At 38.4% G+C, this 27,484-nt stretch overlaps 1 long non-coding RNA gene across 3 annotated transcripts in view; it reads left to right on the top strand.

Moving 5' to 3' along the window:
• Positions 1–27,484, top strand: part of LOC112912252 (uncharacterized) — a 77,620-nt gene that overhangs the window by 1,464 nt on the left and 48,672 nt on the right. Inside the window, exons 2-3 of one of the 3 annotated variants that reach the window (XR_011994402.1) lie at positions 19,697–19,818; positions 20,525–20,573. This is a non-coding gene — a long non-coding RNA (uncharacterized lncRNA). Of the gene's footprint in view, positions 1–4,933; positions 5,007–19,696; positions 19,819–20,524; positions 20,574–27,484 lie in introns of those variants that run through there. The other 2 variants (XR_011994404.1, XR_011994403.1) reach the window with 2 other exon arrangements.

The following is a 27,484-nucleotide window of genomic DNA, read 5'->3' as shown; positions in this document are numbered from 1 at the left end:
TACTTGGGGTGTTCTAAATACAGTTTGGGTCTTTGAGAAATGAGTGATTTTTCAAAATGCTAAAACCTGTAATCTTTGAATGTGGATTGGACTTGGTTTGTCTCACAGTAAAAAAAGCCTGATAATTTAGCAAGAACAGTGTACCCTTTTATTTCTGGTTATAAACTAAGAGTGTCAGTGAATAATACAGTTTAGTAATAACTCTTCACACTGCTATGAATAGTGATTGTGACTTCTTACTGTCCAAGGAGCCTGCAGCCTAAGTGGAGTGAGATCAGGTCAAGGAAACAACGGGTTTTATTCTCTCTGCTTGTGCACAGATGTCAAATATGGCCAATAAGTCCAAGCACATTTCCATTTCTTAATATTGCCAGTTAGCTGCACTAAGTACTTAATTAATTAGCCATGCTTTCACTTAGAATCTACTGTTTAACTGCTTTGTTTTTTTGTTAATGTTTCCAGTTACCATTTTGTGTAAAGTGAGTGATTCCAGAGCTGGGCCATTTTCTTGTATTGTGATGCCACATCATTTGACACTTGTTACCAGTGACAAACTCATTTCAGTTTTTTTTTTTTTCAGTTGTTGATTTAAGATAAACATGCCTGTGTCTGACGCAAAGAAGAGCATTCAGAAACAACTCTATAGATTTATAATTTGAAAACAGCCTATGTTTAAACAGTTTAAACAGCCGCATTTTTTTACACGTTTCAATTCGCTCTATTGAAAAAGAAAAGAGCCAAGAAGAAAAGAAAACACTCCAACTTCAGCATAGACCACATCATCTGTACACAATTACCTCCCTAAGCAGTCCACATGTTACACAGTGAACTTGCCTGTCAACAGTGTGAGTGGCCAGCAGGGAGGGGGGTGGCTCTGAAGCTCAGGAAGAATTTTCAACATTGTTATTTAATGTTCTTTCCAAGCATTCCTCAAAGAGAAGAGGCCTAAAATTTCCTATTTAAGGACGGAACATTCCACGTTATGTTCATAGCCACATGTATATTAAAGGCAACTGGGCCCCCAGCTTTTTCTTCCCTCATGGATGATTTTAAAAGTCCAAAATATGTGGGAAGCCACAGTGAAATCTTTCAAGACCTAAACCCCGAATTATGTCTACCACTAATGGTTGGGAAGGTGTGGTAGAGGGGGAAGGGTAGGGATGTGAAGCTGGAGCCTCACCTAAGATGGGATGTGGGCTAGGTGGTCATCTCTAGTGGCTTGCAAGGGTGAGGTCGATGGGAGAATGGTTGGGAAGTTTCGAATGCTCTGGAGAGCCTGAGAACCACCACCAATAGCCTCACATATGTACAGCAAAGTGGAGACTTTCATTCATGGAAGGGATAAATTGCTGGACCACATGACCTGGTTTATATTCTTAGAGCTGCCATTCACAAATCTTAGAGAAGTAAGAGCCATATTTCCAAGTTGACATTATGAAAATGTTGATGATACTTTATTTCGTAGGATTTAATGATGATTAATTGGATTAAAATTCTTAGGGAGTTGGTGCCCCCCCATCTTTTTTGATTTTCTTTTTCTCTGCATGTATAGCATGCATACTACATTCTGCCAGGTTTTTAAAAATAACAAGACATATCATAAAAAGAACTTGGTTTTACTATAAAATTCACATGGTACCTCAAAGTCTAAAAAAGCTAATTGTTAGCTCCAAATGGATGGTTTTGATATTGGCTAAGAGAAAATACTTATACTGATATATACAGAACATGGAATCTCAGCATAGAAAAAGAGGTGTGCATTATACAGTTAGGGTGAGGCTTTATGATCAAAAGTCCTTTGAAGAGTTTAAAATAAAAGATTATTATTAAGAAAGTGAAAGAAAGAGAGAGAGACATAGAGAGAGACACAGAGAGACAGAGAAGAGAAGACACCCAAGACATTCACAGACTCAAAATATGTTCATATTGTATTATGGGGACCTTCAAGTGCCAGGAAACTCAAAGGGAAAGGCTGACACTCCATCCTTAACTCATGCCATGGGATCTGAATTCTTGTACTATTATAAATGACTCAGCAAATGTTTGTGTGCACCTGGGCGGTAGTGGGAATAGTGGCTTCTTATAATTTTGTCCACCTCTGACTTCTCCCAACGCTTGCGACTAACAGCAGGTTCGAACTGGGAGAAAAAGGTCTTTGAATTTGTGTGCAAAATGGTTAAGATGCACTAATTTTGTCTTGTAAGCAAGTGTTTATCTAGCAAATGCTTTTTAGAGAGTTTTTTTTTTTTAAATGAGGAATTCATTAAGCTGGCCACTGAGTCCTGTTTACAGAGCTATATAAGGTACGTGTGTGTCTACTCAGGCATCACTTGTACAGGTCGTTTGGTTAAGTCTTATAAGATGTTCAGCTGTGTATGTACTACATTCCTTCTCTTAGGTTTTTTGTTGTTTTTCCCTATTAAAAAGATAGTTATTTGATCAGGTATCAGACATAGAGAAAACCTGGCAGGACTACAGGAAAGTGGCCAGACTTTGGAGTGTTTGTGTACTTAAAGAAGGAATCTTTCACATTTTCAGCTTTCGGTCATAGACATTTTCTTATAAGAGCAAGTAGGCGTCTGTGCCAGCCCTGAAAACGGAAATCAGAGCTCCCAGGGAAACATACCAGAGGAATGTGACTCAGTGCCAAGACCCATACGCAATACATACACTGAGCTGTCAGATTTATAGGAAATCTGGCCATATAAGTGTATCTGGACAGTGAGCAGTTTGTTGTTATGGTGGCTTGGGCGTGGGCTTCAAATGCCTCAAATTCAATCAAGTAAATGAATTCCACCCCTAAAAATGATATGCCAGCTTTTTGGGGAAAAAATATAATAAATACCATCATAAAATCTTCAGGGACTCTGGCTTAGTTTACCTTGTCTTATATTTGCTTAAGATGAAGGTTAGAGAGAGGGCGTACTCCGTGGGAGTTCAGAGGTGGGAAAGAAGTGCAGATGTTTACTATCTAAATTACATTCATTTCCTCCCTGCTCTTGCCTCCTTATAATTAGTTCTCTGACTTTCTTGGGATATTATGTGATGCAAAGGTGTTTGTCAGAAAGTAGTCAAGGCTGTTCCATGTGGTCTGGGTTTATGTTTGCCTGTTCATTTACTTCCTTGTAGAAGCAGTTGATCGCTAGAGTGAGAAAGCAAAGGAATTTTTTTTTTTTTTTGGAATTTTTTTTTTTTAAATGACATTTTCTTCGGTTTACTACTTGTCTCATGTATTTTATTAGTTTAATTACAATACTGTGCTGCCTCTAGTCTGCTCGCATTGATCTGAGGTGGTGCTGGAAAACATGGATGCTACTATAGGTAGAGATGTGTCTCTAACACTTTTCCTGACATATTAGCAACTTAGATTTACTAGCTTAGCAACAAGTCTTTACAGCACTTCGTTTGATCATCTTAGATGGGAAGAGTCGGTCAAATGTGTGGTTTGGGGAAACCAAATCAATAGGTTGAAGAGGAATAGAGAATCAATACTAGATGACTTATTTCAAAGAATAGGAGTAAAGGATAAATATTTTGAAAGGACGACTATAAAATCGACATGATGTGAATCTCCCCAGAGATTCTGCCGATGTATCGGGAGGTGGAGCAAACTAAGACAGGCACCGTCAGCTCACCCCTTGAAATGTGTTCCCACCTCCTACCAACAGGCCTGAGCCCCTTCTCACAACTCCAGGGCTCCCTGGAGTGTGGCGTGTTTTTTTTTTTTTTAATATTTATTTATTCAAGTAATCTCTATACCCAACATGGGTGATACTTCATAAAGAAAACGGGTTTTTTTAATAAATTTATTTTTTATTGGTGTTCAATTTGCCAACGTACAGAATAATACCCAATGCTCATCCCGTCAAGTGCCCACCTCAGTTTTTGTCTTATGCGCTTACATGTCATCTGTATGGAAGAATTATCACAGTATATTTCTCTTTTAATCATAGTTGTCAGGATACATAAAATGAAATTCTGTACTTAGCTTATTTTAGTCATATGATGGCATCTGCTTCCTTCATTTGCATGTTATCATTTATTCCATTTTTTTCATGGAAGAAGAGACGTTCAAAGAGTCCTTTCTTCAATGAAAAGCATGTAAGCTACCCCTAATCCTTAGGTAAAAATACAATGTGTGAATACTAAAGAAAGAACAAAATGTCTATTGGTGCCTGTGTTCATGTTTTCTTTAGATTATTTCTTTCTCAGAAACCGAGATAGTGGGACACCTGGGTGGCTCAGTGGTTGAGCATCTGCCCTTGGCTCAGGGTGTGATCCCAGGGTCTTGGGATCGATGCCTGCATCAGGCTCCTTGCAGGGAGCCTGCTTCTCCCTCTGCCTATGTCTCTGCCTCTCTCTGTGTGTCTCTCATGAATAAGTAAAATCGTTAAGAAAAAAAAAGAAGAAACCAAGATAGTATTCCTTTGCTTAACATAATGCCATAGACATTTTTACACTCAATATATATTTGAGTTGATACTTTTCTTTCATTTCATTTTGTACCATGAACTATGGCACCATGATATTGACAAGTGAGTTTTCAAATTAAATGGAAACTGGTAGCCAGTACATTCTAAAGTTGTTCAAATTGTCCAAAGACTTTCTAAGATGTTTTCCTGTGTATGGCTTTTTAAATAACTATGCCTATAGGAATCATATATGAATATCTGAACACATGGATAAGGCTTTACCTCCCAAGTCAGAGCTTTCACCACACATGTAGAAGAAAAGCACACTCTAAACTCTTGAAATCATCAGATTTGAAGTCAAAGTGAACGAATGCATTGTTTAATTTAATGGTGGAATGTACAATTCTGATTTTGTCTGATCCATTTAACAGGAACGCTACTTAGAGCTTTGTCTGGGTGCCTGAAATGGATACGTGTATGGCTGTATCACCTTCCATTTATCCAGAGATGTTAAATTTAAAGAGCCTTCTAACATACAGTGTGTCACTTGAGCTTCACAACAACTCTGTGAGGTATTGTTCTCCCATTTTGCAGGTGAGAAAAGTGAGGTCAAAGATGGCTATGTGACACAACACAAGCTTGGTCAGAAGTGGAGCAGGGACATGTAAATTTCAATTCAGTTCTTCTCAAGGGAACATCCTTGACTCTTCCAAACTCCGCTGCTTCTTTTTTTCATATTCTGTATATACAGGGGTCTCTGAACACTGCATGTTCTTAAGGGAGTTATCTCTAATTTTCCTCAAACTCTGAAATCACACACCCTAGAAAGCATATAAAATAAAACACTGTGGGTTAATTGGCAAAGTCAGGATTATTCTGTGATCTGAGAGAAGCGTGAAGTAGAAAGGTAACAATTATGGTCTGCATGGGCTTAGACAAAGGTTTTTTTTTGTTTTTTTTTGTTTTTGTTTTTTTTGACAGTTAAGATTTTTGTGATCTTGCTGTATAGACACCTGTGCAGTTTGTTGTCTGCTGATGAACTGATGTAGCTGAAAAAGGAAGAATGAACCAAGATGAGGGGTATGCTTTGGAAGGCTTAATATCGGGGTGTGTACCAGTGTGACGTTAGCTTCAGCCCACAATGAAGATGTCTGTAACTCAGTGCAATCTTGTTTAGACTGAGTCTCAGACCAACCACAGGCATCATGAAAGTCTTCTTGAAAAAAAAAAAAAAAGAAAGTCTTCTTGAATAATTGCATCATTCACTGATTAGTTACCCTTACGATTAAATGTCACGATGGAGCCTCAGGCCATTGGCTTTGTTTTTGTTTGTTTGTTTTTTTAGGCCATTGGCTTTGAAGCAGTATCTACACTACACATAGATTCTTTATAAGTATCCTTTAATAGACATGTTCCAGCAGGCTGTTGAAATAATGCTTATTTTGTGAGCTGCATCTTGAGTGAAAATGGACTTTCCTTAAACTGAATACAGTTCATATTTAAGGCTTATGACTTATCCCTTCTCTGCTTTCACAGTGAAATAATGTGATTTGAATCATGACTAATTTCATGTTGTTAATGGCATGACATCTATGTCATAACTACACAGAGCAGCAGTTAAGAGTGTTATCTAGGACTGGAAGGTTTAGAACGAGAGACTTTTCTTATTGACCTGTGCATGTATGTGAAAATTAACAACTATAGGAAAAAGTTTCATGTAACCATAGACTTGCTAATGTCCCAAAATATTTCACTGTTAAGCTATTTCTCGCATAGAGATGATGAAAGTTGATCTTGTCCAAATGAATTTTTTGTGGTGACTTTCATCATTTCTAACCGCTCTCTGTTTATTCTTCTTGCTCATGTGTTTAGCCTTGCCATTTCCATATATGGTTGATTCTTGAGACTCTGTTTGTTTTCAGCTCTGTAGGTGAGCAAACAAACTTCCGGTCTAGCTTCAGCTAGACTTTGAACCTATTTTACTTTGCAGTAGGGCTGGGCACTGCAACAGCCAAAGTATTCCCTGTTGGCTTTGACTATTTTCCAGGCAGGCATCTCCCTCCCCAGTCAAGCAGATTTTTCCCAGCTAGCTCCTGAAGGAGCTGCCGGGGCAAGGGGAGTCCACAGCATGGTGATGCCTCTTCTGCTTCTCTGATGTTCTCACCTCACTCAGCTGAAGCCTGGCCTAAATCTAAAGAGGGCTTAGGAACTCTTTCTTTTTTTTTAATAATAATTTTTTTTTATTGGTGTTCAATTTGCCAACATACAGAACAACACCCAGTGCTCATCCCGTCAAGTGCCCCCCTCAGTGCCCATCACCCATTCACCCCAACTCTTAACTCTTATATTTCCAGGACGCTTAGGTGGCTCAGTGGCTGAGGGTCTGCCTTCTCTCAGAGCATGATCCTGGAGTCCTGGGGTCCTGGGATCAGGTCCCCCCAGGGAGCCTGCTTCTCCGTCTGCCTGTGTCTCTGCCTCTCTTTCTGTGTCTCTCATGAATAAATAAATGAAATCTTAAAAAAAAAAAAATCTCCTATGTTTCTAATGCATCCCATCCAGCTTTTTAAGAAGGGAAAATGACTATGTCACATATGAAGGATAATCTGGAACCTACTTTGTTTACAATAAGTAGACTGTTAGACTGGGACACCTGGGTGGCTCAGTGGTTGAGCATTTGCTTTGGCTCAGGGCGTGATCCTGGAGTCCCTGGATTGAGTCCCACATCGGGCTCCCTGCAGGGAGCCTGCTTCTCCCTCTGCCTGTGTCTTGGCTTCACTGTGTCTCTGTGTCTCTCATGAATAAATAAAAAAAAATCTTTAAAAAAAAAGCATACTGTTAGACTAATGTGAGGGCAGGTGACCCAAGGCAGCAACAATGTCCCAAAAACATTGACAGGTGCATCACCTGGCATCCTTCAGGGAAGCACTGCATAGCGTCACTTTGCTTGGGATTTCTTATCTTTCCTGGCACTGGTGGTGGTAGGGAAATACTGTTTTACGAGACAGCCCAATATTCAATTAGGCTAGGGCTAGAAAAACAGATGAAAAAAAGACACTCATAGCTCATTTAGACAAAACAAAACAAAACAAAACACCTTAGATATTTTTTTTTTTGAGCTCTCAAGAATAGAGCCTGGCAAAATAAGCTTGATTTATATTTAATTAAGCAAGATTATCAACAGTACTAGTTTGATATTCCAGTGTGAAACTTTAATACTTAAGGTAAGTTGATTCTGTAGTTTAAAGCATTTCATAAAAGTAGGCACTATTTTGGATTTAGCTAGACCAACTTCTTATTATCTTGATTTCAAATGTTTATTAACAGAGGTAACATAGCATTGACCTGAATATAGAATTTGCTGGACTTTGTATTTCTCTATTTCAGGAGAGAGTTTCTTTTTTTCTTTCTTTCTTGCTTGCTTGATTGCTTTCTTCTTCTTTGTTTCGTTATTTAGCTGTGTTTACTAAATGTGTGACATCAGGCAAACTACTTCATCTAAGCCTCAATTGGCTCCTTTAACTTGGAGATACTAGCAATATCCACCTCCTAAAATGGGTGTGATAATTTGTAAGGATTAAATACCAAACATCGTGTAATGCACTCAACAGAGTGCTTGTCACAGAGTAAACACTCGAAAAAAATGTTTGCTAAAGTAAAATAGAACTTTCCTTTTAGCTCATATCTAAATACTTTCAGACACTAAATTTCTGCCTTAGCACTTGGCAAAAATTAGCCCTGAGCCCAGTAGGTTTTGGGGTCATGTATTATGCAGATTACACGATGAAAAGAATGTTGTGACTTTCTGTTGACAGCCTTTTTCTAGCAAGGCACTTATCATTGTTATATCACTTGTGAATGACTTATGAATTGTGATCTGTCCTTAGGATCCTGTTTTCTGTTTTGTTTTGTTTTTTTTTTTCCATCAAATTGCCACAGGGGGGAGTATAAGTTCTTGAAAGAAGCAAATAACACAGTTTAAGGAATTTGATACCAATTATTACTAAAAATGGCCATATCTAAAAACAGCTAAACAGATGATATTAATACCCTTAAGAAAATAGATATATGATAAAATAACAAATTAGACAACTGTTCAATCTTAGATTTAATAATTTTGTTTTAGTTGTAAAAATAGTATCTGGAAAATGTCTCTCGGTGACATGAAGAGGTGAATGGGTGTGTGTGTGTGTGTGTGTGTGTGCATGCGTGCACTGCCTGCATCTGGACATTATTGGCACTATAGGAGACGGGAGAAAGTTTCTAGCTTTCGCCGAGTCATGAAACGAAAGAGGCAGAGGGAGAGAAAGAACCAGAGTAAATGTTAATAATAATAAATAAATAAGGATGAGAATGACTTGGATGCAAGAATATGACAGCTTTACAATATGGATGATATTGGACCCACTGTGTACATATGGAGAAATTGAACCTTGTGAAGTTCAACAGCTAGGTAATTCCAAAATAGAACTACACAAGTGAGGGATCGCTGGGTGGCGCAGCGGTTTGGCGCCTGCCTTTGGCCCAGGGCGCGATCCTGGAGACCGGGGATCGAATCCCATATCCGGCTCCCGGTGCATGGAGCCTGCTTCTCCCTCCGCCTGTGTCTCTGCCTCTCTCTCTCTCTGTGACTATCATAAATAAAAAAAATAAAAAACAAACAAACAAAAAAGCTACACAAGTGAAAAGTGAAGTAACTCTTTCAATTTTACAAATGCATTTAATAGCTGCAAAAATTGGGGCAGCCTGGGTGGCTCAACAGTTTAGCGTCGCCTGAAGGTGTGATCCTGGAGACCCTGGATCGAGTCCCACATCAGGCTCTCTGCGTGGAGCCTGCTTCTCCCTCTGCCTGTGGCTCTGCCTCTCTCTCTCTGTCTATCTCTTTGTGTCTCTCATGAATAAATAAATAAATCTTTAAAAAAATAGCTGCAAAAATTGTGACTTGACTTTATAATAGTAATAGCCAAAAATGTGCTTACTTCCTCTGCCTCTTTGAAGAAAAGTGAAGTGCACCAAAGTCCTAGGAAAGGAGAATAGAGAAACTTATGAGTTGCGCAGGTTGTTTATGGTACCAACACGAACCCTCCCTGTTTGGACATAATCATCTTTGCAGATGGTTGGTCGATCCTCCTTCTATCTCTCTGCTTCTCCCAGAAAGTCCTTTTTCAGGACTTCCTGATAAGCCACAGTTGAGACCACATTTCCCACATTCATCCTCCCTTTCCCTCTCATTTGTTGCAGTGTTCTGCAGAAAGCCTGTCCTAAAAATTCTTATTCTTACAGAATTTCTTCATATGTGTCAGTATATCATTCTGATTTTCTGAATTGTTGGGGACTTTGTACTTGGCTCATGTTCTTTCCTTGAACCCCAGCCCCTGCCACCATCATATAATGCCCCCTAGTACTTACCAGAACAACCATCCAAACTTACCTCTATGTTCTTGCTGCTTGCTTCTTTTAAGCCAACCAGGACTTGCCTCAAGCCCTCATGTTACGTAGAACTCCATCCCCTTGGGTCCTAAACCATCTGTCCTTTCCTGTTCTCTCCTACTCACTTACTGTCACTTGACCCAACTGAAAGCTTGATCTCTTGCCCCTTCCTTTTCTTCTGGCTACTTTTTTACCTGTCCATGGCGCCATGTTTTATGTCAACAGTCTCTTGTTAGCACCTGTGGTTTTCGGCCTCCCAACCTTTTATCAAGCCAGCTCCGTGCCTTATTTGTTCTCATACTGCCTGCCATACAGTTGTGGTTTTCAGTCTCAGTTTGGCCCTCAGTTCTGCTGTGTTCTGCTTTTTGTTGTTCTGGTCAGCTCTTTCCCATCTTTTCCTTTATCTCACCTCCAAACCTTTTCCCTCAAGGGTCCTACCCTGCCCCACCTCTCAGCAGAGCAGCCCTCCTTCCCCCATGAGACTATCAGGCATGATCAACTCAAGCACCTTCTCAAGAAGGATAGGTCTTCAGCCTCATGGCCATTCCTTTAGTGTAGAGCTGACTGCTCAATGCTGTAGCCAGTGGTCATCATGTATAGCTATTTAAATCTAAATTAGTCAAAATTTAAAATCCAGTTCCTCAGTTGTACTAGTTACATCCAGAGTGCTCAGTAGCCACATATGGCTAGTGGCTACTGGACAGGGTGGTGTGGCCACCCTGCCATTGGGCAGCCCGATTTAGGCAGACTTTGGCTTGTGCTATTGGTCCACCTTCTGCCTGTCTCCTGTGCAACTCTGTTTTCTCTTTTTCCTGTGTCTGATCTTTCAATTTCTTTTTTTTCTAGTAGTTTCTTCTCAGCCTATAATGATGAATACATTTCTTTCATATAAAAAAGAAAAATCCCCAAACAAAACAACTTTCCCTTTGACCTTCACATCTCTCTCTATATTGCTCTACTTATTTTTTTTACTCTGAAGCTCCTAAAACACACATGCTCACACACACAATCACACACACACTTTCCTGTATTTACTATTGCCAAATACTTACCTTTGAGTTACCATTCAACCCACTGCAATGAGTCTCCTGACTCTAGCACTGCAAATTGGCAACAAACAACCTCTTTGTTGCTAAATCCAGTGGATTTCTTTTTTTAAAATAAATTTAGTTTTTATTGGTGTTCAATTTACCAGCATACAGAATAACACCCAGTGCTCATCCCGTCAAGTGCCCCCCTCAGTGCCCGTCACCCATTCACCCCCACCCCCCGCCATCCTCCCCTTCCACCACCCCTAGTTCGTTTCCCAGAGTTAGGAGTCTTTATGTTCTGTCTCCCTTTCTGATATTTCCCACACATTTATTCTCCCTTCCCTTATATTCCCTTTCACTATTATTTATATTCCCCAAATGAATGAGAACATACACTGTTTGTCCTTCTCCGATTGACTTACTTCATTCAGCATAATACCCTCCAGTTCCATCGACATTGAAGCAAATGGTGGGTATTTGCCGTTTCTAATGGCTGAGAAATATTCCATTGTATACATAGACCACATCTTCTTTATCCATTCACCTTTCGATGGACACCGAGGCTCCTTCCACAGTTTGGCTATTGTGGACATTGCTGCTATAAACATCGGGGTGCAGGTGTCCCGGAGTTTCATTGCATCTGAATCTTTGGGGTAAATCCCCAGCAGTGTAATTGCTGGGTCATAGGGCAGGTCTATTTTAAACTCTTTGAGGAACCTCCACACAGTTTTCCAGAGTGGCTGCACCAGGTCACATTCCCACCAACAGTGCAAGAGGGTTCCTCTTTCTCCACATCCTCTCCAACATTTGTGGTTTCCTGCCTTGTTAATTTTCCCCATTCTCACTGGTGTGAGGTGGGATCTCATTGTGGTTTTGATTTGTATTTCCCTGATGGCAAGTGATGCGGAGCATTTTCTCATGTGCCTGTTGGCCATGTGTATGTCTTCCTCTGTGAGATTTCTCTTCATGTCTTTTGCCCATTTCATGATTAGATTGTTTGTTTCTTTGCTGTTGAGTTTAATAAGTTCTTTATAGATCTTGGAAACTAGCCCTTTATCTGATAGGTCATTGGCAAATATCCTCTCCCATCCTGTAGGTTGTCTTTTAGTTTTGTTGACTGTATCCTTTGCTGTGCAAAAGCTTCTTATCTTGATGAAGTCCCAATAGTTCATTTTTGCTTTTGTTTCTTTTGCCTTCGAGGATGTATCTTGCAAGAAGTTACTGTGGCCGAGTTCAAAAAGAGTGTTGCCTGTGTTCTCCTCTAGGATTTTGATGGAATCTTGTCTCACATTTAGATCTTTCATCCATTTTGAGTTTATCTTTGTGTCTGGTGCAAGAGAGTGGTCCAGTTTCATTCTTCTGCATGTGGATGTCCAATTTTCCCAGCACCATTTATTGAAGAGACTGTCTTTCTTCCAGTGGATAGTCTTTCCTCCATTATCGAATATTAGTTGACCACAAAGTTCAGGGTGCACTTCTGGGTTCTCTATTCTGTTCCATTGATCTATGTGTCTGTTTTTGTGCCAGTACCACACTGTCCTGATGACCACAGCTTTGTAGTACAACCTGGAATCTGGCATTGTGATGCCCCCAGATATGGTTTTCTTTTTTAAAATTCCCCTGACTATTCGGGGTCTTTTCTGATTCCACACAAATCTTAAAATAATTTTTTCTAACTCTCTGAAGAAAGTCCATGGTATTTTGATAGGGATTGCATTGAATGTGTAAGTTGCCCTGGGTGACATTGACATTTTCACAATATTAATTCTGCCAATCCATGAGCATGGAATATTTTTCCATCTCTTTGTGTCTTCCTCAATTTCTTTCAGAAGTGTTCTATAGTTTTTAGGGTATAGATCCTTTACCTCTTTGGTTAGGTGTATTCCTAGGTATCTTATGCTTTTGGGTGCAATTGTAAATGGGATTGACTCCTTAATTTCTCTTTCTTCAGTCTCATTGTTAGTGTATAGAAATGCCACTGATTTCTGGGCATTGATTTTGTATCCTGCCACCCTACCAAATTGCTGTATGAGTTCTAGCAATCTTGGGGTGGAGGCTTTTGGGTTTTCTATGTAGAGTATCATGTCATCGGCGAAGAGGGAGAGTTTTACTTCTTCTTTGCCAATTTGAATGCCTTTAATGTCTTTTTGTTGTCTGATTGCTGAGGCTAGGACTTCCAGTACTATGTTGAATAGCAGTGGTGAGAGTGGACACCCCTGTCTTGTTCCTATCTTAGGGGAAAGGCTCCCAGTGCTTTCCCATTGAGAATGATATTTGCTGTGGGCTTTTCGTAGATGGCTTTTAAGATGTTGAGGAATGTTCCCTCTATCCCTACACTCTGAAGAGTTTTGATCAGGAATGGATGCTGTATTTTGTCAAATGCTTTCTCTGCATCTAATGAGAAGATCATATGGTTCTTGGTTTTTCTCTTGCTGATATGATGAATCACATTGATTGTTTTACGAGTGTTGAACCAGCCTTGTGTCCCGGGGATAAATCCTACTTGGACGTGGTGAATAATTTTCTTAATGTATTGTTGGATCCTATTGGCTAGTATCTTGTTGAGAATTTTTGCATCCATGTTCATCAGGGATATTGGTCTGTAATTCTCCTTTTTGGTGGGGTCTTTGTCTGGTTTTGGATTTATGGTGATGCTTCCGTCATAGAACGAATTTGGAAGTACTCCATCTCTTTCTATCTTTCCAAACAGCTTTAATAGCATAGGTATGGTTTCTTCTTTAAACGTTTGATAGAATTTCCTCTTTTCAGTTCTTATAGAACTTGATCTCTCTGTGTGTGTTGTGTTGAGTCCCATTCTCTCTCTTCCTCTTTGACCATTTCCTCTGGTCTCCCTTGAAGTCTTATTTCCCTCTGCCTACCACTTTGATGTGGATGCCCCATAGTCTGTCACTGGTTCTTTCCTTAGTTACATGTTCCTTAACTGCCACATTGTTGATTGTTCCCTGCTCTCTGGATCTCAACCAGAAACTTTTTCTGTGCTGTATACAGGACATTAATCTGAATGTCCTATACAGATCTTAAAGTAAGCATAATCAAAGCCAAATTCATGTCCTCTTACTCCCAAATCTGTTCCCTTTAATGTGTTCCCAGACTTAGTGATTAGGAGCAGTATACCATTCCATATTAAAGCCTGTACATGGTTGGATGTCCCTTTTTCTCTTTCACCCTCTGTATTTAATCCGTCACAAAGCTCTGTGAACTCTACCTTCTCATTATATCTTCCCAGCATATCATGCCATCAACATCTTTTGCTTGAATCACTGTATTTGTCTTTTTGCTAACTGGTCTTTTACCTCTCCAATTTATTCCTTTCGCTGCTGCCTGAAGAATCTATCAGTGCAAACTGCTTACGCAGCCTGCTTGAAATCTTCATACAGTTTCCATTGCCTCTAAGAGAAGGCCCTGTGTCTGGCTCCTATCTTGTCCATTCTTATGTCTCACTACCCACCACCCCTGCCCTATTCTCGGTTTTTCATTTCCTGTATTGCTACAGTTGGTTTCAGTAACTTCAAATTTTATCATGTATGTCATGGCTTTATAACTTTGCTCATATTGCTCATTCAGCACATAGAGGAGTGGTAAGTAAGGTGTGTTTATACCAATGAACTTTTGACTGTGGTAGGAGCTCATTTTATATTTGTTTTTTTTTTTTAATTTTTATTTATTTATGATAGTCACACACAGAGAGAGAGAGAGAGAGTGAGAGAGGCAGAGACACACACAGGCAGAGGGAGAAGCAGGCTCCATGCACCAGGAGCCCGACGTGGGATTCGATCCCAAGTCTCCAGGATCGCGCCCTGGGCCAGAGGCGGGCGCCAAACCGCTGCGCCACCCAGGGATCCCCTCATTTTATATTTGATCCAGGACAGATGCACTTACATGGTGAAACAAATTTTAGACAATACTTACTATAAGTGATATCTTTGGTATTTTAAAATTGTTTTCTTTCCATTTTCTTAAAAAAATGCTGATCTTGATCTCTAAACTTATTTTACTATCTTATTGAACCCACACTCTATATATTTATAGTTTCTGGATATTGTACTTAGAAAATGTCCTAGTGACATTTATAGACTTCATCAATGTGAAAGAGATGTAGTTTTACTTTTATATCTGTATTTTCTAATGTAATTACTTACAACATTTTCTGAGTATTGGGATATAGCTGTGCTCTTCAGCCTTTTTTTTTTTAACAGAATGGAATGCATAGAAAATGATAACATTTTATTGACATTTTAGAGCATAGGCTTTCTAAAATTTCTAAAATTTTGGAATGATAAAGATAGAGAAATTGTTTTGTTTAAGGATATCAAAGATCATAGCAGAACTTACTGGCAAATTGCTATCTTTTTTTGTTTGTTTGTTTCTAGGTAATATAAGGTTTTTCTTGGAAGTTGACTTCTGAGTATTTGTGAATAACCTCTCACATAGTATCAACTACAGACAAATCCACTCTTGAATGAATTCCTTATGTAAAGTTTGGGAACTACCTTGAACTTTAAAATATTCTACAAATATTCCCTACTTAGCTAAAGCTACATAATTACTAAAGTTTTAGGAACTATGGTGTTTTATATTATAGCATATTTATATCAATTCATAGATATTTTGTATTTATTGATTATATAAATAAAATTTCTGAGGCTCATGTATTCCTACCTGGTAAGTTTATGTTTTTTAGAATACTAAGGACTACAGTGTTTATTTTATTCAAGACATAATTATGGTAAATAATTCTCTAGAAAATTGAGTTGTAACACTAGTAGGTGTTTAGAAAAGGTTGCTGACTGGCTGATAAAATTTAAAAAGTTAATGTAGTTGTTAAGGTTGCCAAACCTAAGGCATAGGAAGATATTAGTGGGAAACTGTTCCAGACTAATAAGTCTATTAAAATAACCCAAATTAAAGTCAATCAATCGTTTGTTGTTATTTCCCTTCTAAGTAAATAATGTATAAATATTTTGATTTTTTTTGAGCATTTGCTATATTCCTAACATTGTTTTAAACACAGTGGGATATTAAAAGATACCTAGTTCTTACAGGGAAGTACAATCTATTTGCAGAAGCAGATTATATGCAAACTAAAGGTTAAACCAGTGATCACGCATTTGTGTGGCATAGGGACCACAGGACATTGAGAACTCGGGAAGATTGGTATGATGTTCTTTTGAAACATATATACATTACTTTGCTTTATAATGGTTCTTCGGGGCTTAGAGAGTTTTAAAAAGGCATTTGCAGGTTTAAAGGGCAAAATTAAGAGAGTCTCGAAGACTAAGAGTTAGTAATGCTAGAATTGTTATGCTTCTGTTTCTCCTCTTGCTTCAATAAATAGTATATATTACCTTTTGTCTCCACAACTTGCAGGGCACCAGGCACATGGAGGAATCTTAAAGCACAATAAATATTTGTTGAATTAATGCATCTTTCTTGAAGGCAAAGGTTATATTTTTTTCTTCTTTTTATGATTCTCCATGACTCCTGGTAGGATGTTTTGCACACAGTAAAATCCAGCAACTATAAAGTATTGAGAATGTTCATTTAATGAGGAAGAAACATAGCTAAAGTGAGTATTACTTGGCCAAGATACCTCACAAATTCTTCCATTCGCTCAGGAATGGATATGCTCACTGGACCCTGTGCTGACATGAGGTCTAGTAGTCTAATGATGACTTTAGCAAGAATTACATGTTTTAATGCCTTTGTACTGGCTGGTCAGCTCTTATTCTTTCTTCAATTCTCAGATCACTGGCCACTTTCCCTTTTGGTATTCCAGACTGGGTTAGGGTTTACCCTTTCACAGCTTATCTCTAGCTGTGTGGTGGTTTGCCTTTATCCCTTACCAGATGGAGTTCCACAAGAGCAGAATTGAATCATTTCTCTCTTTGCCTGTTGTACCAAGCCCACTACCTTGTTTATAAATTTTATCTGATGGGAGTTTGTTGAGTAAGTGTTTGTAGGACAAATACAATCCTTAACGGTGGTGGCTAGACATCTGGCTTTGAACTGGCAACTTGGCTTTAAAATTGTGTTCAGGGACCTAACTGAAAAAAACAAATACCAGAATTATAACAGTTTGGGGAATAAAGATGAGTCAATGAGAAAGAGAAATGGAAAAGTCACAAAAATTCAGTGTCAAATATAAAATGAACCTTATATTACCATTACTAAGGCATTCATATTGAGTGGGCATACACATTTTTTTTTCTGGTGCTAGACTTTTCCTTCCTGTGCATCTAGTGCCTTGTTGAAATGGTGCAAGCGACCCTTTCAGTATACACTGAGTGTGAGAACATAGGGCAGTGACCTTAGGGACCATTCAGTGAAAGTCTTGGTTAACTGAAGTGAAAAAACCAGATTTTAGAGCCCACAAAGGCAGGCACCTTTCAGTGATAGAGGCTTGTCTATGCAGCAGTGAGCAGAGGAGCCTCCTCTAACTCTGTTACCCTCATCTTCCTACTCTACCATCCTGCTTTTCCAGCAACCCGCCTGTGGACAGTCCAGAAACAGCTGTGTGGTCTTGGTGGATGGTGGGTGGTCTCCCTCCTCAAACACAGTATTTCACTATGACTATCCATGTATTCAGGAGAGGAGGTGAGTCTCTCTACAGTCCATTGAGGTGACCCTCGTGTATACTATTGGTAATAGTCATGGCCGCCTTCATTGAGGACTTGTGCCAGACTGGCTATACAGGTTATCTCATATTGTCACACAACCTGCACATGTATACTGTTTACTCCCCTTTTTATAAATAAAGGGAGTAACAGAGTTGGGTGATGTGATGTGTCCTGTCCATGCCATGGAGTGGCAAAACCAGGATTCCCACCTGGCTCCTCTAAATCCCCAAATTCCATAGATTTCTCCAAAGAGGATAGAGTGACCTGTCCATATTTGTTAGGTAAAATGGTATATTAAGAGGAACAGGCATAATGCTTTCTGTAGAGTTTAAATACTTACCTATTGCTGGATAAATGACTACCTGCATAGGCATGAGATTCTTAAAAAGAAAAAGAATCACTCATTTGTCACAACATAGATTTAAGATCATTACGACAACTAGAATTTCATGAAAATGTGAAGCTGAAAAGCAAAATTCAGGGACTTTTTACATTTTTTATGTATTTTATTTTTTAAAAGATTTTATTTAATTATTCATGAGAGACACACAGAGAGAGCCAGAGACACAGGCTCCATGGAGGGAGCCCGTTGTGGGACTCGATCCCTGGACTCCAGAATCATGCCCTGAGCGGAAGGCAGACGCTTACCCGATGAGCCACCCAGGTGTCCCACTTTTATTTTTTTTAATAACCATTGTATTTAGAGAATTCCGTTTTTTGTTTTTTGTTTCATTGTGTATACCACTAATAAAAAAAACCTAACAATTTTCCTAGTTAAGTGTACTTAGAAGAAATTATGGAACTTGTGTAATACACACAGTATTTTTTTTAAACTACTCATTATTTTTTAGCTTGAGTTATTATTTCTAAATTTAAAAGTCCTAATTAAAATATAATTGTTAATGAAGCCATAATGTTTATTCAAAGTTTAAGTTAATAGAGAACTGTCTATTTAAATACCCAACTTAAATAGCACTCAAAAATTTTATTTTTCACACTCTCAGAACAAAATAAATAATAATTGTTATCATTGGGTTGGAAATATGGACTGAATAGTTTTAAAATATTTTTCAAAAACTTGGCAATGTTGTTTGGTAACAAATACAATGAAATCTACTATCGTATCCTTATTTATTTGATTGGGGGTTTTCAGTTCTCACCAGAACTTTTTGAGAATAAATAAAATTTATATATAGGGTTAATGTAGTTATTTACTTTATATGAAGACATATGCCATTATACAGTTGGAAACTACAGGTGCCTCATGTGTCTTGGATTGTGTGATAACAATTATATCATTCTATTCTCAGAAACTATTTGGAAGAGAAGTTAAAACAAATGCAAAACTTGGGGCACCTGGGTGATGCAGTTAAGTGTCCACTCTTGGTTTCATCTTAGGTGATGATCTCAAGGTGGTGATCTCAGTGTTGTGAGATTGAGCCCCCATCAGGCTCCATGCTCAGCACATAATCTGCTTCACATTCTCTCTCTCTCTGCCCTTCCTGCTTGTGTGCTCTATCTCTCTTAAATAAATAAAGAGACAGAGAGAGCACAAGTGGCAGAGGGGCAGAAGAAGGGCAAAAAGCAAACTACCTATTTAGTAGGGAGCCCAATGTGGGGCCCAATTCCAGGACCCTGGGCTCATGACCAGAGCTGAAGGCAGACACTTAACCAACTGAGCCACCTAGGAGCCCCTAAAAAAATTTAAAACTAGAGGGAAGACTAATTTCTTTTAGCACAAGTAGATCTCCACTTTTGATAAAGTGTATTATTTTCCCTAAAAACGCCTTAGGCCCAGCTCCTGCTTATCTTAAATGTCCCTGTATCCCTAGTAGAGTGCTTTGCATATTAATAAGTATGAATTTAACTTGATTGTATCAGTCTACTCTTAGGTCAGATGGCACCCTACAGACACGGAGATGGAACGTTCCTTTTCACTAAATGTGTATAACTAGTTCTTCCTCTATATATACCCCTAGAAATTCAGTCACAAAGAGTGAAAAATAGCTGGGTATTAAAACGGGACATTACAGACTCAGTAAGTCAACCTTGTTAGATTTCTCTTCCCTTCATACTGGATTGGAGTATCAGGAGTTACGCAGAAATATAAACTCTGAGCTACACTTCTCTTAAATCCTGCTGGGTCACTTAGCTTGTCTTTATGTGGTGTGTTTATATATGGATGAAGGTGGTGGAATCATGCATTGAAAATGCCACCAGGAGGATTCTACAACTCTCTGGATGTTATACCAGTGGGCGATTGGTATCAGACAGTCAAGAGAACCAACAATTGAATTAGAAGATGAATAGGTAAGATGATATGAGTCAATATTTGGTGGCTGTCTTAAAAAAAAACAACTAACCAATCTAAAATGTTAAATCAAAAGTAAACCAAAATGAAAATTCACCAAAATTGGTGGCTCTTTAAAAAAAAAGAAACAAACCAATTTATGCTCATTTGGTTTGTGGACTAATTCATGATACAAATGTTCAACCAAAAATTAAAAAAAAAAAAAAAGCAAAGGAAGGTCAAATTTCTATCTCCCCTCCCGACCCCCCAGGAAGGAAGTTAGAATTATTTAACCCACACATTGTATACGGTTGATTATTATTTTTTTAAAGATTTTATTTATTTATTCATGAGAGACACACACAGAGAGAGAGAGAGAGAGAGAGAGAGAGGCAGAGACACAGGCAGAGGGAGAAGCAGGCTCCATGCAGGGAGCCTGACGTGGGACTTGATCCCAGGTCTCCAGGATCACGCCCTGGGCTGAAGGAGGCGCTAAACCACTGAGCCACCTGGGCTGCCCCAGGATTGATTATTAAAGCTGAGTTGATCTGAAAAGTTTTACATATAAAGAAATTTGCTGTATTGTTATATGGGCAAATCCTGAATAGAAGGGAAATGTGATTTCTACTTTGAATATACAATTAGCAAATTTAGGAATAGGAGTTTTTGTTTTTGTTTTTTGTTTTTAGCTTGTCATGAAAATAACGCCATGACCTTTGGTTTCAGGCCACAAGATGAAGTGACAGACAGAGCCTGACTTCCTACTGTCAAAAAGGTAAAGTATAAGAAAAGAATGGTACCTGTGGAAATTCAAAGCTTTGATCACATACTGACCAAATCTTACCATTTAGTATTTCTGTTTGTAAACTAGACTTTTTTTTAATTTTAAAGATTTTATTTACTTATTCATGAGAAACACAGAGAGAGAGACACAGGCAGAGACACAGGAAGAAGCCGCTCTATGTAGGGAGCCCGACGTGGGACTCGATCCCGGGTCTCCAGGATCACACCCTGGGCTGAAGACAGGCGCTAAACCACTGAGCCATCCAAGGATCCCCTGTAAACTAGATTTTTATTTGATATAGCAAAAATATGTGCTTTCTTTTAATTTCAGTTTATTTTTTCTTAAAAACAAAAGGCAAAGCATCTGTCCTTTAAGATAAATAATCTTTAAGAAGTGTTTGCTAATTGCCATATCTTCTAAGTATGGCTTCTCTAGAGTTTATTTAATGCAGTTTTTCTTTAGAAAGTTGCAGAGTAGTGAAGAGTCATACAGGAAATATTGACAGTTTTACTCTTATTTATAGGAAAAGTTCCATGTGAGACAAAGGAAACCATTTTTAAACTGTCTTAGAATAGTTTTTGAAGCTTAGTTTTGGATAGTAAAATGGAAATTAAAACATGACTATTATTTGCAGTTATTCCTTCAATAATAATAATTTTCACACTAGTTTGGATGTGACCCAGTTACTATTGATGGAACTCCCCCAAGCCCTTTTGAATTGTTATGTAGGTAAAATTAAAGTCTTGGAATGTATATTTAAAGACTTGTCCAAAGCCATGTAGCCAGTGGCAGAACTGATGTTAAGTGTACATTTCCCGACTTCAGCTCTGTCTCTACTTCTTTTTTTCTTCTCCTTACTATCTTATTTAATTTATGATGGGGTAATATATCTTGAGGAAAATAAAAATGAACAGGAAAGAGTAAAATGAATTCTAGCTTACTACTGTTGTTTTTAGCAATTTTCAACATCCTGGTTTATTTCATTCCCAGGGTATACATGTCCTGTGGTAGATGTTGGTATTCAGCAAAATGCATGAATAAGAACCTCATTAAGTGTGAGAGCTTGTGTCTCAGTTTCCTTTCTGGGATGTAGTAAAAGCTACTCTTTGCAGTTGTCAGAATGCAGAGAAATGTAGCTTATTTAAAATGTGTAGTATAGAGTTGATATATATATAAGTGCCCCCCAGCTGTGAAGTATTATTGTATTTCCCTTAATAATTCATATTATCAAGAAAGAGGAAAGATTTACTCTTTTAAATTAAAATACTTAAAAATTTGGAGATTAAGTAGAAATTCACCTTCTGGAGAAGGAATTCTCAGTGTTCCAATGATTTCTCTTATAAGCATTGTTAGCACATGGTAAAGCCCAATAAATGAGAAACTGGAAAATAATTAATGTTTCAATATTAAAAACCACATAAGCCAGAGTAATTATCAGCTTAGTTACTAAATTAAATTATTTTGCTTTGAAACTCCAGCTTTATGCTAAAAAGAATAGACTAAGAAGTCCTTTTAGATGTGGCATTAGTTCTCAGAAAATAAGTAGTGTGATGAATTATGGGAAAATGAGTTTAAGACATGGATTAAATATTTATTAAGTATGTGAATTTAAAAATTAAGGAAATCTTGGAAATTTGTCTTAGAAATGCTTAGTTTGGGCACCATGAAAGTAGTTTTATTTTTGGTTCTGATTATAAAAATTGACAGCTTATTCTTTTTTTTTTCCCCCTCATCTAGTGAAACATGAATTAAAAACTTGCAAAGTTGGTAAAATTTCTGGGATCATGTGGTCTTCCACTTTTCATGGCACCTGTGGTACAAATATAATCTAGAGAAACTAAGAGGAACTAACTTGGTTCTTGCAAGGGAGGGGACTGGAGTTCAGCTCCCCGCCTCACCTTTGCAGAACCAGGGCTCTGTGGATCGAGAACAGACCTTTCCTTTTACTGACTTTTACAGGTGAGGAAACAGAATCCCTAAGCGTTGTGTACCGTGCTCTAAGACACAGTCTGAGACAGACAGTGACAGAGTCGGTTCTTGAACAAACCCTCTCCTCTTCTGCTTTTTTGATTACATGCTATATCCTTACTAGTAAAGAATCTGTAACAATTCCAGATTCTTTTCTCTTCTCCATTTTTATTATAGAGCTGTACCTGACAAGAAAGTCCGTTTAACTTGGTAGCAGCAGGAAGGGCATTTCCTTGGATTAGTTGCAAACCCATCTCAATGGATAAAGAAGATGTGGTTTATGTATACAATGGAATATTACTCAGCCATTAGAAATGACAAATACCCACCATTTGCTTCAACGTGGATGGAACTGGAGGGTATTATGCTGAGTGAAGTAAGTCAGTCGGAGAAGGACAAACATTATACGTTCTCATTCATTTGGGGAATATAGATAATAGTGAAAGGGAATAGAAGGGAAGGGAGAAGAAATGGGTAGGAAATATCAGAACGAGAGACAGAACATGAAGACTCCTAACTCTGGGAAATGAACTAGGGGTGGCGAAAGGGGAGGAGGCCAGGGGGTGGGGGTGAATGGGTGACGGGCACTGAGGGGGGCACTTGACGGGATGAACACTGGGTGTTATTCTGTATGTTGGCAAATTGAACACCAATAAAAAATAAATTTATTATTAAAAAAACATTCTTGAAAACCAAAACAAAACAACAAAAAAAATGTTTAATTAAATCATTATTCACCTATTGATCACCTACTGTGTGTTGGTGCTAAGCTGTGGAAATATCAAGAAGATGAGCACTTCATTTTTTCCCTAATAAGTAAAAGGAATATAGAGGTAAACACATAAAAAATGCCATGTTTCTTATAGCCGCTTATCTAGAAAATAAAAATTGTGTTAACAATGTTGATTCTTTAGGCATTAAATATTAATCATTAAATAATACCTTGCTCATGGTAAATATAATACATATACCAGAAAGATAAGATAGTTGATTAATTATATATTTTTATTTCAAAAAAATATGTTCTTATAAATGAGTTTTTATTAATTATTGCTATGAGTCATGACTCCCAAGGGCTGGAAGCTCTCTGGTTTCTGTCAGAGGGCTGGGTGACCGATGAGGTTGAATAATGCTGAGGATGTTGGAGTCTCTCTTGTAGTCTGGTGTAATGGAGCCTGAAGAGTTGGTGGTAGGTTATAGATAAATAGACACCTATCTCCTTATGTAATTACTGATGGCTGTGGTTACCATGTAACTAGTCAAAGTTGCTTTAGGCTTCTAAGTGTTTTGAGTCTGATTGATTAGCCATGATCTAGACAAAATAAAAGACTTTGACGGGGAAAATTAATTGGCACACCAGAGGCCCATGTAGCTATGCCAGGCTCTACTTCAGGATTCTTTGCCCTCTTAATGCCTTGCTTATCGTGGGAGTTCAGCATTTTGAGAGTCACCTAGTCTGCCTGGTACTCGCCTGATTTTCTGGCACTTTGATGTTGAACTGTACCTATCCTTGTCTGCCACAGTAAATCATGCTGTTTCTACTGCATGCTATTTTAGTAGGCTGTCTCCTCCCCCCACCCAATACCATGAACCCTGCCTAGCCTCATTCTACTATGTCAAACTATATTTACTGTCTACCAGCCTTAAGGAGGGGATCTAATTTCTCTTTCGATGTCTGTATCATGAATGAAGTATAAGAAGAAAGTGGCTTTGTTATGGGACTAGGTAGAAAGAAGTCAGAATTTGAGGCAACCAAAGTGGCTAGGATTAGAGGGGTGCATTTCTGAAGAGAAGGAAACCACAGAAAAGTGGCCTAAATGTCTACATATAAATTCTGCTTACTTGCTAACTACTAACCTGCACATAAAAGGGGCAGAGATTTCAAGAAACCTAGTACAAAAATATATCTGATGGCCAATAGCTGATCTGAGATATTTGCAGCCACATGGTGCTAAAGGAGAGATTGGAATTTAAGTGTTGCCAAGGTGGGGGAGTGTTGGTAAACAGTGTCAGGCTTTTGGTGGAGACCCTGCCTGTCAAGCCCCAGGAGTAGGGATTTTACTCTGGGAAAACCACAAGACAAGAGCTGACAGGGTTTCCTGTCAAGCCTAGAAAGGAACAGGTGATCTACTAGAATTTTTTTTCTTCTTTTTTTGTGAATGCCAGGAAAACATTTAACGCTCTTTGAAGAAAGATATCATTCAGAGTTTCCATGATATTTAATAAAAAATTTCAAGGCATGCCATAACACAGGACACAATGACCAAAACCAGGGAAGCGGGGGCAAAACCACAACAAACTCATAAATGATTGAGATATTGTATTTATCAGATAAGGACTTAAAGTAGCTCTGGTTAATATGATCAAGAAAATGGAGAAAATGATGTACCAAGATAGTTGGAGAGATGAATAACTTGAGCAGAGAATTAAAATTTATAGAAATTCATCAAATGGACATTCTCCAAATGAAAAATTTAACACTAAGAACTTTAGATATTTTGAACAGAGGAGGGAACATATCAGTACACAGGATTAATAAACTGGAAGACCAGGTCAAATAAGCTAAGAGAGAAAACATAATAGAAAAAACATACGAGTGCATAGAAAACATGTGATGCCCAAAGTGGACTTCTGAACTCGCTCTTTTCCAGAAAGAGAGTTCACACTGCGGAACTCTACAAATCACTTCCTTCTAGACTTTTGGATGCTATTAGAAACATACTTAGATACATCTAATTTCATTGCTGACCCAAAGCATCTGAAACTCAAAGGCAATTCAGGGAATAGATAATTTTGTTGGCTTTAATTTTAAGTATTTAAATATTAAATATTAAATATTAATATTAAATATTAAGTATTTAATTTTAATTTTTTCCTTTAAGTGGTTATCTTTGCCAAAATTTGACAACTTCTGAGAAGAGAATACAGTACAAAGTTCTAGGGTGGGTAGGACTGATCCAGGTCAAGTTCTCTTCCTAAGGAAGATAATACAGTGTCATAAGAATATATTCATATTTCCGTGTTTTAGCTCTTTTTTTATTCTTACTTTGGTTTTCTTTTCAAAGCTGTTTGCATCAATCAGTAGCAGATCCCTGCCTTCTTCCCTTGCTCCTGTTCTCTTTGCCTCCCACTTTTGATCTGATGCTTGTGCTATTACTATTCACTGATTTGCAGCTAAACATTGACCAAAGCCCATTGTTTGATATCACACAGTTTGGGCTATTTTATATACTTGGGAAAGGCTTCTGACTTAGAAATAACAGTGTGTTCCCTCCCTCTTTTTCCCCCTTTGACTCCGAATCCTTGATGGTAAAGAGGTATCTCCTGAACACTCAATGACACATGAATCTAATTGCAGATAACTGCTTACCCCACAACTCTGCTTGATGCACTACAGTGACTCGGTTTCTGAGCATAGGAAATGACCAGACTTGGTTTATACATGTCTGCTCAAAGGCATACCTGAAAGCACACGAGCTGGAGAAATACTAATTATAGTATGAAATCACTTTAAAGTTTTTTTTTCCTTAGTTATGGGATGCTTCCACAGACATTACACCATTTGACTTTCTCAAATTGCGTGTGGTAGGAAGAATGAGTGTTACTATTCCCATTTTGCAACGAAGAGATTAAGGTAGAGGAAGAAGTGACTCATCCAAGGGAACAGCTAGTCAGCATTAAACTCAGGCCTTTCTTACTATTCAGTGTTGATGGCCTTACTTAGGAGGCATGGTGGATGGGTAGGTAGAGGCACGGGGGCATTATTATTGAAATGCACTCAGTATAGAGTAAGACTGTGCCTACATTAAACCCATGATAGATATAGACTATACTTTTAAATACCATTCTGGCACCAGTAGAAAAGAGATATTATATTGCAAAGGCCTTTTATCATTTGAATCCCCAAATCCTTCTGGGAAATGGTAAAAGATGAGTCTTAGAAATGTGTGCTGATCTTAAAAAAGAGGACATAGATACCTCTGGGTGGTTTGACAAGCTCAGGAACATGTTCTTGGGAATTTGAAATGATAGTTTGTCCAGATTAGATGCTCTCCTGAGCCAGAAAGGGCTTTGCATATTCATTGTCATTTAAGTTGTTCAACCAGCAAGATGTCAAGCATTTAAGCCTGTTTTTCATGAGTGCACTTGGTGTCAAGGTCATGTTGGGAGACGATTCTCGGAATGGGTGTCTCATTTCATCATGTTTTGTGAGCAGAGGAACTAACTGACCTTATTCCATTCTATTATTTCAAGAATGTTTATACAGTGAACAGCCTTGGAAAATAGAGATAATGTCTCTCTGTCCAGAGCAAAGAGTAGGCATGCCTACTGACAAGTGTTAAAGATTCAGGTTCCTTAAGCTCAGGGTCCTTCTCCTATAATGCTCACTCAATGTACAGGTGCCACCTGACCCTTTTTTGTGTTGCCTTATGCTAATTGGCATTCTGGGAACCAGCGCAGGACGATGATGATACTCTGACTCTCACTATGGCTGAGAGTAATAAAGTCAGTTTTCTGTGACCCAGGCATGTTCCTGTTTTCTTCCAGCATCTGTGCAAGTATGACTGGTTAAGTGTTAGCTTACAAATAGCCTTCACAGTTCTGATGGGTCACAAGGCATCTTCCTGTCCCTTCCCCTCTTCTCTGGCCTGGTTAAAAAACAAACAAACAAACAAACAAACAAACAAACAAACCTTTAGGGACTGTGCATTTATAGTTTCCTGAGTCTTGTGTATTTCTAGCAGGTTACTCTGGCATATCTGGTAGAAAGCAGATACGTAGTTGTTAGAAAACAGTCAGCAAATAATGACCCTGTAAAGAACTTGGGGACTTTCAGCTAAGTCACTGCTGCTTCCCTACTGCTGACTTCAATCTCTTTAAGACCAGCTCTGAGCAACCTGGGATTTAAGTCTTGAGTCTGAGGAGTTGCTTTT

Source organism: Vulpes vulpes, chromosome 1 (genome assembly GCF_048418805.1).
Source record: "Vulpes vulpes isolate BD-2025 chromosome 1, VulVul3, whole genome shotgun sequence".
NCBI classification, from domain to species: Eukaryota; Metazoa; Chordata; class Mammalia; order Carnivora; family Canidae; genus Vulpes; species Vulpes vulpes.
Note: the sequence above shows the minus strand (reverse complement) of the source record. Positions and strands in the feature narration are given on the sequence as shown.